The sequence below is a fragment of the Oncorhynchus mykiss genome, chromosome 19 (genome assembly GCF_013265735.2).
Source record: "Oncorhynchus mykiss isolate Arlee chromosome 19, USDA_OmykA_1.1, whole genome shotgun sequence".
Taxonomy (NCBI): Eukaryota; Metazoa; Chordata; class Actinopteri; order Salmoniformes; family Salmonidae; genus Oncorhynchus; species Oncorhynchus mykiss.
Genome location: NC_048583.1, coordinates 6,284,611 through 6,297,456, shown reverse-complemented (window position 1 = coordinate 6,297,456; position 12,846 = coordinate 6,284,611). Strand labels below are relative to the sequence as shown.

The 12,846-nt window shown below is 42.9% G+C and overlaps 2 long non-coding RNA genes across 2 annotated transcripts; both read right to left on the bottom strand.

The window, feature by feature from the left end:
* Positions 1–2,995: 2,995 nt before the first annotated feature.
* On the bottom strand, positions 2,996–5,388 carry LOC118941432. Its single transcript, XR_005037643.1, has 3 exons — positions 5,260–5,388; positions 4,490–4,587; positions 2,996–3,150 (listed from the first exon to the last, which is right to left on the bottom strand). It is a non-coding gene; the product is annotated as an uncharacterized LOC118941432 (long non-coding RNA).
* Positions 5,389–9,040: 3,652 nt separating this feature from the next.
* LOC118941431 lies at positions 9,041–11,276 on the bottom strand. The gene is made up of 2 exons (XR_005037642.1): positions 11,180–11,276; positions 9,041–10,435 (listed from the first exon to the last, which is right to left on the bottom strand). It is a non-coding gene; the product is annotated as an uncharacterized LOC118941431 (long non-coding RNA).
* Between the last annotated feature and the right edge of the window lie 1,570 nt (positions 11,277–12,846).

Here is a 12,846-nt window from a genome sequence, read left to right as displayed (position 1 = left end):
GTAGATGGGTGAGATTTTGTTTTAAATCCATTTTGAATTGAGGCAGTGACAACAAAATATGGAATAAGTCAAGGGTCTGAATACTTTCTGGAGGCACTGTACACAGGCCAGCGCATCGCTCTGCTGCTCCAACCCTCTACAGTACCAACAACACAATACAAGCACGCTGGTGCCGATGTAGCTCACTATTCTGTGTGTGCATTCCCCGTGGAATCTCCTATGTCAGTACATTACCGTATAAGTGGCGGAACTGACTGTGGGGACTCTTTCATACACATACATACAGTACCAACACAATTGATCTTCTAGCAGCATGCTCTGAGAGAGGGGAGGCTTGCAGAGAGGAACGATCTATACATTTACAAGTAATAGATCACAGGCACTCATACGGAAATAATAACTCTGCATTGAAGGGGACAAAACACCTGTTTGATAAGGATGTGACATGGGGACAATATCTCCCCAGAACATTAGAATATAGTGTATCATATCAGCCATTGAACTGTAAAGATGTTTATAGTAAGTAATATATACTAATTTATGAACAGAGTACCATGTAACATTTTGATTCATTGTAGATTGGCCTTTTCTTTTGTATTTAGGCATGTATTTATTTTTCTTCGCGGACACATTATCCCCTTCTGGATGATCAAATGCTGAATATGTTGTGAAAACATTTGTACCTCAATCAAATGGTGTTTATGTCAATCTTGTGTTTGTGTTTGTAGCAGTAGTTGACTGTGGACACGTCAGTGGGAGGAGGTTGTCATCTACTATAAACATGAAGGTTTCAGGAAGCATGGGGACACAGAATGATAATGCTAGGGTCACTCTTCACATTCCCATTTTCTGTAAAAAAATAAATAAATAAACAGATATAGATGTATATTTTCAGCAGTACAGAGGCTGCATACTTCCTTGTTAGTAAAGGGAATTATTTAGAAATTGTTTTTTTTTCAACATTAAAAAAAGATATATATATATATTACTAATATTGGCTTTGCAGCTAATCGATTCTCCCCATGTATATTTCTGTTGTATAAGAGTGAGGGCATTAGTTACTTTAAAATAAACACTTTCTCTTAGATCTTGGTTGAGGCTGCTGTGCACTCAGACAGCAGTCAATGATATGTTTGAAATTAAAATAAATGGACTGAAGAGAGTTGATCTGTGTGTGTGTGTGTGTGTGTGTGTGTGTGTGTGTGTGTGTGTGGCATTGCGTTCATGCGCGCTTGTCTGTGTAGTGAAGTGAGTTGCTCTGTGAGAGACTAATGAGAGTGATCACAGATGCTGAGAGACCAAACAGTCTGAAACAGAGAGGAGCTTGTTCTCTCCCACTGAAATAGAGGAGCCTTTAAAGAATATTATCTTTAAAGAAAGGAAAAAACACAAAGGGTGACAGTTAAGAATAATGATGGAATTATATTTCCTTTAAATGTAGAAACACCCTAAACTACTAGTACTGCGACTAATTCACCATTCAGCTATGAATTGGTTGCATTATATTGAGACCACTGCACATTTTACTGAATGCTTATACTGTTTGTAATGTACAGTAACAACACTATGCATTGTGTTTGTGTGGTTTGGATCTCTACCCCATCTACAGTAAAAATGTTTGTAATGTACAGTAACAACACTATGCATTGTGTTTGTGTGGTTTGGATCTCTACCCCATCTACAGTAAAAATGTTTGTAATGTACAGTAACAACACTATGCATTGTGTTTGTGTGGTTTGGATCTCTACCCCATCTACAGTAAAAATGTTTGTAATGTACAGTAACAACACTATGCATTGTGTTTGTGTGGTTTGGATCTCTACCCCATCTACAGTAAAAATGTTTGTAATGTACAGTAACAACACTATGCATTGTGTTTGTGTGGTTTTGATCTCTACCCCATCTACAGTAAAAATGTTTGTAATGTACAGTAACAACACTATGCATTGTGTTTGTGTGGTTTTGATCAACCCCATCTACAGTAAAATGTTTGTAATGTACAGTAACACTATGCATTGTGTTTGTGTGGTTTTGATCAACCCCATCTACAGTAAAATGTTTGTAATGTACAGTAACAACACTATGCATTGTGTTTGTGTGGTTTGGATCTCTACCCCATCTACAGTAAAAATGTGTGATGGAGAAGACGAGGTCAAAGTGCATACAGGATGTTGTTAATGTACAGTAAAGACAATAATATGGATGTTCAGCAAGTACTGTAGATAAATGAGAGAGAGACAGAGAGAGAGAAAACTAGTTGGTCTATTTAAACTCTTCCCCCGCAGGGTAGAGTATTTACAAGGAAACGGTTATCATTTAGTCTCTGTTGCGGATCAAGATGTCAGGCTCCACAGAGAATCTTCCCAGTGCTGTGAGGGGCAAAAGTGCATTTTAAGAGCCTCAGGATCTGAAGGGGAAAAAATTATTTGCAAATGTCCAAATATCTCTAATTGACCTGGACTATGGCCTGTGTGCAGGAACTGTTTGAAATCGATAGCGAGTGCGTTAATGCGCTTTTTCCTGAAGAAAAAGTCCTGTTGCTGCTCAAAGGAAGAGGGTCATACAGCAAAAGCACAACAACATATCATTAAGTCACTGAGGACCTGATGATGAAGAAGCCTATAACTACCTCTCATAATGGAGGACTGGAGAAGTCTCAATATCTTGTGCTGAATGAATTGCGATTCCTTTTCCCCCACCAATCAGACAGGGAGTTACCTACTGCTACTCGAGTTGCCTATTCAGTGTTCAGTACTGTGTACATACTATACATGTCATTTATGATAGCGTACACAAACACATTAGTCCCCACTGAAATACCAGTAAGCTACCTCAGAGTCAGGTGTATTTCTTTCTTTGTGTGTTTAGTGAGATAAATCAATGTGCCGTATTGCAATGGATGATGGGATTCACAATTAGCCCCAGCACAGTGAATCCCTGAGTGTCTGTGGGTGGGTGGTGTGTGTGGATAATGACTTACAGTCAAGCTGACACTCCTTCACTCTTCCCCCTCTGGCCCTCCTGCCTGCGGGTCCCTCTCCTGTCCAGGTGCCTTGTGGGTAACGGCCAGCTAGGCGAGCTAGGCCAGGTGGGCGAGGAGAGCCCCTCCCTGGTGGCGCTGGGGCGTGACAGCTCGACGCGCTCTTTGACCTGCAAGGAAGGCAAAACAACATCAATGGTAATTCCCCTTCAAACACATTAACTGGGAAGAACCGAGTCCCACCGAGCCCCTCTGAGTGGACTCGCATTGATCGCCCAGACTCCAGAAATCTATGAATAAATTTAGCACTAATTGATTTTTTTTCTCAATTTTTTATTTTCTCAACAGAAAATAAATCTACTAATTCTCTGAATGGAAGCCATGAATGTCAAATATGGGAAAACTGCCTTTTCTTTACTTAAAATGAAGAGGGAAATACAATCTACGAGCAACAATAAATCCTACCAAATTCTGAATAGTAGTGGCCCAATGGCCAGTCCCCTAGACCGGTTTATTTTTTACTAGAGCTAGTAGTTTTATTATATTGAGACTTGACAAGAGTCAATAGAAAGTCCACCTTGAGCTTCTGTTGCCAAGTAAACAAACAAAGAGAATTCATTGTATCGGCTGCCGTGGCAACAACCCCAGAAATTAACCCATTAGGGTCTTAGGATTCAGCTACCTTTTAATTGCTTTCAATGGGGATTGGAGAAGCCTGCTGGTTAGAGGGGAAACGGTGTCACATCTGCATTACAAGGGTTTTCCATCCCCTTTCACCCGCGAGTTGGAGGACTGATATTGTCAATATTGGAAGAGAAACATTTTAAAAAGATCAAAAAGCTCAAGTGTACGGTTGTACATTCTGGCACCAAAGAGAGAGAATTGTTTTTTAAATAATGTTCAGAATCTTTAGAAATAGTATATTTCAACTTGATAAAGAAGCGATTGATTGAGAGAGCAATATTTTTTTCCTGAAAATTACCTTGGCAAACAAAAATCCCTGGTCTCAAATACTCTCTCTCCTGTGATTTCATATTACATTAACAAAAATACAAACATTCAAATGGTTGTTGAAATGCAGCACACAACTGACAATTGGAGTCCCAGAAAAGAATACTAATTTCTGAAGACAGTTGACCAATATCAGAAAAATACAAGTGTACAGTAAATCAACTTTGGACATCATTGCAGCACCTCAGTGTGACATACTGTCTACATATGTAGTACCCAAGCCTTATATTGAGAATAAATTGATAATAAATTAATTTGTATAGTGCTATAAAACTAGCAGAACATAATACCCATTCCAGCCTTCTCCCAAGACCTACAAATAAACATTCAAACATGGATTGATGTTCTGAATGTAAATTACTACACTAAATAAAGACAGGACACATAAAGAGATTGCGCATGTGTGAATGAAAATATATCCTCACATTTTATTCTGATCTTCATTTTTACCCATTTAGGTATTCTGATGGTGAGTTTGTACTTTGCTGTGGTATATACCTGGCAATCACCAAATCAAAGAGACTGCTTCTTCTAAGACTGTAGGACTCATGGAGTTGAGCTGCAATACTGACCAGATTCAGGTATCATACTGCCACCTGTTGGTGACAAGGCAGAACAACAGGAGAAAAATTATTATTTGGGAATTTTGAAATTGAAGGAAATAACTACCTACAGTACAGAATGCCTAATAACATTAGGATACAACAACTGTGCTTATCATAAATAGCTGGTAAAAGACTTTGAATTGCAGGAGACTACTATACTAATTTACAGCGGAAATATATCTTCACCCCGTAGGTAAACTGAGATCCCTGGGTCCCAAGCCCCACTGAATGAAACACGTGCTTCTGACAATGGTACCTTATTCCATGTATAGTGCATGGACCCAGGACAAAGGTAGTGCACTACATATGGAATAGGGTGCCATTGTGGACGCAGACATGTGGGTAGCCGGGGCGGCAGGGTAGCCTAGTGGTTAGAGCGTTGGACTAGTAACCGGAAGGTTGCGAGTTCAAACCCCCGAGCTGACATGGTACAAATCTGTCGTTCTGCCCCTGAACAGGCAGTTAACCCACTGTTCCCAGGCCGTCATTGAAAATAAGAATTTGTTCTTAACTGACTTGCCTGGTTAAATAAAGGTAAAAAAAAAATAAATAAATAAAAAAATAAAAAAAATAAAAAAAATCATCAAGCGCAAAGAAAGAAATCTCCCTGATCGTTCCTCTATGTTTGATGGATGAGTTGTGCATATAATGACTGGACATTACCTCTGTAAATAAACAGGCTTCCACATCACAATCCCCCGACAAGCAGAACATCTGGGGGCACCATGGAGACAGGATCAAAGGGCTTGTAGAATCTAGCGTCCTCCCCGGGTCTGACTGTACCGAACATATATGGTGACATCATTCCCTTCAACAAGCAGCTGCAGTGTTTTCCTATCTAACTTACAAGTATGTCATCATCGACTTCATGCTAGTTTGTTAGTCATCAATGTCTTGTTTTTTTGGATCGCAATTTGTTCATATTGGTTGTCAGACTGTTTAGTGATGTTGTAGCAGCTGGGTTGAAGTGGTGCTGATATACACCATACTGGTCAAACTATGAGTTGAGTTCAACATTCCAACACTTGAGGACAGGTTCCCTTAGTGTGGGGTGGATAGGGGACACACTGTGCTGCACAGAGAGGCCAGAGGTTTGACATGGGCCTATTTATTCTCCTTTAATCCTGACAGAAAATGGCTGCAAGGATCCAAGAAGAAAAACGAATGCTGCCGAATTTATGACCGATGCAATGACAACATACAGGCAGCTTACAAATGAAGGAAAAGTGGACAGAAGAGGAAACAATGACAACTTTTCAACTGAGAAATACACACCATTATGTTGCTGTAGCCAACACAGTAAAATGCTTAGATACGTATAATACAGCAACAGCACATACTGAGTGTTGTCCTCACCAGCACTTTCCAACTGACAAATCTCACCAAATAGCAAGCCGATGTTCTTCTGTACTGTTACAATGTGGGCCACAGTACTACACCACACATTACAGATGTAGGATCTTAATTTGAGCCAGTTTGCTACAGCAGGAAAAGAAACCTGTAGCAACAGGAAATTTGAATGATTTTGTGGATTATAATTCATGGACATTTTTGTAGGGGCCGATACATTTTCCGTAAGGGAAAATCAAGTCTGAAATTTCAACGTGGAAATTAAAAACTTCAGAAGCCTTTTTAAACCTCAAATACACGACACATTTTAAAATGTCCTGCATTGCAGGGTGATCAAATTACAATCTGACATCTGTACTCTGGGTTGGTGTAGAACAAGTTGGACAAATGCTCTAAACCTTAATCAGTCAAGCTGTAATCACTCAAGTGATTACAGGGCCTTGTAAAGTGGTGAGCAACAGCATCTGTCACTGGGGTTGAAATGATTTTCAAACCAAATAGATGTAGTCTACGTACCTATCTGTAGGTTTTTACTGGGATGCAGTATTACATAAAGAATTTCCCAACAGATAACAAATAAAGTCACCATTTCAAAGCTCCATACCACACTTAAATCTAAATATTTACTGAATGACACGTTTTACTACAGAAATGTGTTTAATCTGTCTTGTGTGTCAACTAAAGCAACACATCATCTTTCAAACAGTCTTTCAGATCAAACATAAACATGGTGTAGTATGAATTGGGCTTAAATCATCTTTTCACAGAAAAAGTATTTTGAATTACTGCAATTTAGCAGGCGTTGGGGGGAAGGAAGGACTAAATAAACCTAGTTCTGGGAGAGACCAGGCGTTGGGGGGAAGGAAGGACTAAATAAACCTAGATCTGGGAGAGACCAGGCGTTGGGGGGGAAGGAAGGACTAAATAAACCTAGTTCTGGGAGAGACCAGGCGTTGGGGGGAAGGAAGGACTAAATAAACCTAGATCTGGGAGAGACCAGGCGTTGGGGGGGAAGGAAGGACAAAATAAACCTAGTTCTGGGAGAGGCCAGGCGTTGGGGGGAAGGTAGGACTAAATAAACCTAGTTCTGGGAGAGACCAGGCGTTGGGGGGAAGGAAGGACTAAATAAACCTAGTTCTGGGAGAGACCAGGCGTTGGGGGGAAGGACTAAATAAACCTAGTTCTGGGAGAGACCAGGCGTTGGGGGGAAGGACTAAATAAACCTAGTTCTGGGAGAGACCAGGCGTTGGGGGGAAGGAAGGACTAAATAAACCTAGTTCTGGGAGAGACCAGGCGTTGGGGGGAAGGAAGGACTAAATAAACCTAGTTCTGGGAGAGACCAGGCGTTGGTTGCCAGGTTCTTGAGTTTCATTGTGTTTGCCATCTCTAAATCTCCCCAAGGCTATGCATCTGGGGCGGTAGGGGGGGGGGAGGGACAGGATGTCACTTTGGTGAACTAACCGCGGAGGGAGAGAAGGGAAAATGACGGCATCATCAGAAGTGGTTTGCGTGGCGAAGCAATCCGGACTAATGAGGGGCAGGTTGGGAGAGGAGGGAGGGAGTAGAGGGGAGCGCCAGCGACGGCAGATGTGTCTCAGTGTCACTCCGCATCCTGAGCCGAATGAATCACCCAACAGATGTTTAACGTCAAGGCCGGGCTGTCACGCCAGCCAAACACACACATGGCCAAGCCACAAGTATCCATGCAGCAGTATTCACACACGCAGCACAATTTACCAGTACGATAGGGAGAGTGGCTCCGCGAGGGGACAGGTTAGGCCCGGGCACTTCACCTCTATGTGACTTTGACTGGGGACGCCCAAACTAACTCAAACCATATCCCACTAGATAAAAGAGCTTCTGGTAAAGGAAAAGAAGAGATAACGCAGCTACCCTTAAAAACAAACATGTAAGTCTTGGACTGCAGAACCATTCAAAGGGCTTATTATTAACAAACATGCCTTGAGCCGAGCAACAATGTAATCACAAAGAGAAAAGTCCTCTTCATCTTCTGCTTGTACCATGTGTCATCCTCTTTCAAAAACAAGCAGTCAATATTCAAAGATATGAGTCTCTTTGATAACCTCACACCAACACTCTTCACCATCTTGTGTCTTCTCCTTTCTGGTCTTCTTTTCCATTCTGGGACGTTTCATGTCAGAGGCAGTGTAATGATATTTTTGTCAATACCTATGGCCAACAAACTTCTGTAGCCCCCTTGCCCGTGTGATGTAATTTTCATCACCTCGCTCGCGTTCGCTGCTGCTGTGTGGAGTTGTTGTCTTCTGCATTGCCACTGCCTTTACAATCGGAAGAATACACTCTTCTCGGGAAGACGGCTTGAGAATGCGCAGCAGCTAAGGTAAAGCAGGGGGGTTTAAAAAGAGTTGCTGCGTGTTTGAGAATATTCTTGAGGCCCCTTTTCTCTCTGTCGGAGAAGCCCAGGCAGATAAAAGGAATCACTCGGGTGGATTAAAGTGCTCAGACTGTACCAACATCAAACCACCAGAGTTTTTGCCCTCTCCATTTTTCAACCACAGTCAATAGATCTAAATATTTTACTGTGCCCCGGCCAATTTATTATTTGATGTTTTAAAAACTCGCGTGGAATGAAAGAAAATTCATTAAAGCGGAGGGGGCCCCTGAACGAGGCCGTATGCGATCAGCTTTGAAAGTCGAGTTTAACTGGGATATTGATCATTCTCTTTCTTCTGTGACAAAGGCCACCAGGGAGGCCGCCGGTGTCGGAGGATGAAGGCAGAGCTGCCAATAACCGCCAGACAACAATGTACACACCGTGTTGTAGGTGAGACTGGGAATAACTGATCCCACCGCTGACGCCAAAAGCTCCACGGAAGCCAATACTCTGGGAGAGGCCCGGGGAGAATGACTGACCAAACACACAGCAACACATACTTGACTCTTTGTTGTGTGGTCAAATGAAGATCAAGTACATGTACTACCTTGGATGCAATAAAGGACTCTTGGGGGTTAACGTTTGAAATACAGCACGGAGGAAAGAGTTAGGTTTCCTAGGAACTCATTAGATCGGTTTTGGACGCTTCTATAGCAAGAATGACACATTTGACTGATCGAGTGATTCAATTTTATTTTGGAGGTTTTAAAATGCTTTACTTTATATTACGGTATACATTTTACAGTTATTTTACAAATATATAGTTTCTAACACATTTCTATGAAGACTTTTTCAATGTAAGACATTAATAATTCAAACAACAACCTCGTACATTACAAAGCTCTTTTAATTTCCTATTATAGTGAATTGACAGTTAAAGTTGATGACTAGAGATGTGTAGCAGAAGGGGGGAAAGCTACTTTCAGAACACATTCCTCACCAGCCAGGCATCAAAAACTCCAACACAAAGAAAACAATGGCTCTTAAATGTTTCCCTCTTCAACAATAATGTTGTGTGCGGCTGGTGGGCATGAACCTAGAGCCCTGGGAAGGAGTTACAATCCTCAAAACAAAATGCCCAAAGTTTGTTTATTTGTAGGACTTCGTCTTCTGACATACTTTTGTAATGACCATGAAATGTAATGATTGCCATTCCATATTCATGAATCAACAACCAACTCACCAGATTTGTTTCTAGTAATATTAGAGAGAAGGCTAATTCAGTGGCTGGACTCCAGACATGCTGTTTGTTTCAACGTCTCCAGATGTTCTTTGCATTGTTCTTTTTACTCACTGACAAATGCCTGTCTTTTCATATTTGAAATATTAACCTACATAAATAGTGTAAAAAAAATATACACTGTTTAAACCTGGAAAACTGATCTCGTGTTTTGTATTATTTTACCTTTATTTAGTTTTAAAAAACAGACTGAGATATTGATGGGGCATTTCATTTTTTAGGCTCTTGCGATTGTGTTGACCAAAATGGCAGCAAAGAGGCAAAATCACTGACTCTCCTTCCAGTCCAATACCCCTGTCCAGAGGCCTCTCCACTCTTCGCTCCCTGCCCTCTGTGCCCCCTGCCCTGGCCACTGCTCTGAGATATAATTACAACCCATGGCTGTTTCAGCAGCTTGGTGACCGATGCCGTGCATTAGCAGTGTGTCTCCCGTTGGCTGGGCGGCTGACGGCCCACTTGATGGCTAGATTGGCCTGGCTCCTGTCCACACACCGATCACCTCACCAAGCTCAGACCAACGGAGCGGGAGCCTTTCTCGCTCTTCCTCCCCTCTCCCCCTTCTCTGCCTTCCCAGCTCCCACAAGGTTATCAGGGGGAATTACCATTCAGCGGACTGACGGTCGGTAGGTCGAAAAGGAGGAGGCAGGAGGAACCGCTAGCTGGCCTGAGGTGAGAGACACTTCCATCGATGGATACGCAGGCAGGCAAGCAGACCAGGCAGACCTGCTGGGCCACCAATTCCCCCGGCCCAAATCAAACCTCTCACCCAGGGCAGAGTAGTGCTGGCTGGTTTCTTTCAGCTCCTCTCTTACTGTCAGTTCACCATGGCAGGTCTGGAGAGAACAGAGGGGTTGAATTAAAGAGGGTATGTGTGTGGATCCAGGACACGTAATGTGGTAGTGTGTTGTAGTGTAGTGCACCCTGGGTCATGTCATACTAGTCTGTTCAGAAGAGACTGACTGAACACCTCTCTGGTTAGCAGCACATTTGTACAGTGCAAGGCAAACTACATGAAATATGGTGTTGATTCACAAAAGGATGACCTATCATATGAAGTGGCTAGAGGTTTGGAGTGGGTCAGGACAGGATGATGTGGAAGAGAAGGCTACACATGAACAATGCTGGGAAAAATCAAGTCAAGCCTTCTTCCTGAATCATATGGTTCATGCATGCAATGTTTAGTTCATGACATTTCCTCTGGTTGGAGCAGGTCAGAGCAAATTCAATGTGCAATATTTTATTCTACTTATGGCTAAGCCATCATTTCTAACATTTTATAATACAATGTAAGACTCTTATCAAAAAGTTTCATTGAGTATGTATAACATGTTTGGACTATCTAGCTAGGCTACATGTATCTGGCTGACCAGTCAAACTACAGATGATGACCTCTCCCCGTTAGTTAAAATAATATGTTTTCAAGCTAACGTGGATAGCTAGCTAATTGACTGAGCAAGTACGATAGCGGTAGTAGGTATTGGCTAGCTAGCTAGCTTCAATGTGATGATACTTTGTAACATGTTAAGTAACGGCGGCTAAAAACAATAACCGAACAACAATATATGGTTCACTGTTACCTTAACTCCACCAGAGGAGGCTGGAATTCGACATTACTTGCCAGGGAGCTGTTTCTGATAACTGCTGCACTGTGCCTGTGCATCACCAGCATTAGCAGTGCCGCTGTCAGTCACTGGCAGCTAGGTGGCGCTAATCAAGACTAATTTGCCGCAATAGAGAGAAAAAAATATCCGGGATCCTTGGTACGTCCTTACCCCATTGAAGTATACATTTAAAATGGTTAAGGTTAGCTTTAAAATTAGGGTTAGGTAAGGGTTACGGTTAGGATTAGGGTAGGGGCTAAGGTTAGGGTTTAGGGTTTAGGGTAGGGACGTCCCAAGGATCCCGGATAGCACTGACCGAAGTACTGTAGACCTATCTAGAAAAGGTATAGATTTTTTGCATTGCTGTGTATTTCAGTGTATGCCTCTCTATATGAAATAGTTTAATGTATTCACATTTTTAGTTCACACTTGAACTTTCTTTAACTGACATTTACATAATTGATAATGTAATATAATGATATAATGTGAGTTTTCAATGTCAGTTCTTTCAATGAGGGACAGTAACTGTATCCCTGCTCTCAATATTGTCCTTTTTGCAGGAGCCGTCTTTCTGCCTGCATTCACCTCTCCTTTGAATAGACACAGCGGGAGGTGAGTCGTGTTCTGTTATTCTTTTATTGACTGACATGGCTGATGAGAGAGCCCGTCCAGGTCTCTGGCAGGAGAGGGGGAGAGTGAGCTGAGCCGCTGAGGTGGTGCCTGGCCAGGAGTGAGGTGGGACGACACCACACCGCCACGGCACCACGTCCGTCCTTCATAGATATTCTGTACGCGGCTTTACCCCCGGTTGCCCTGTCAAGGTCTCCGCCCAACGCTCCCCCCCGAGGGGGCTGAGACAGGGTCATAGATGACACAGAGCGGTTCGCTTGCCAGACGTGACGGCACAGCTGGTGGCTTAATGACAGAGGGGCCCTCCCCGGCACACACCTGCCCATCCCAGGCAGGGCAGGCAACCTCGTGAGCTGCCGTGCCACGTTGGACGGGCAGATGTTGGGTCAGAGAGAAAGAGACAGAGACAGACGCACTACAGGGACCCCTCTCCGGTTCTCTCCTCCCGCCTGTAATTGAAAATCATGTAAGAGGTCAATTGTGTTCAGCGAGCGCTCAGCTGTCCCTCTCTGGTCGTATCCTTCTAGAGAAAACATGACAAGAATAACGCTCTCCATCAAGCTCAATGCATGACAGCTTTTGCCTCAATTACTGCCCATTAAATATGGACGACCATATACCATAATGGCCATGTAATGAGAATATCTGTAAATATTCTGCGCGGCATAAATCTGCATAGTCGAGTAGGTGCAGCCCATCTGTTGGAGGCCATGGTTACGGGGTCCCAAAGAAAGCCCTAATCATTGGGTACATTACTGAGACGTTGTTATGACATTGGGTCTCCGGGTGGAGGATGACTGCATGCGAGGGGGCCTGGAAATGATAACGGTCTCAGGTGATTATAAAATGGAGGCCAACGCCAGACCAATACAACAGTAACCCTGTCCAAGCTAGTACAGTGTAGTGTGGACCAGGCCAGCCATCACCTAACTGTCCTGAATGCTTTCGTCAGTCAGAGTGACCTTTGGGTCCGGGTCTCTCTCTGATGAGGAGTGGCAGGGTTCTGGGTTCTA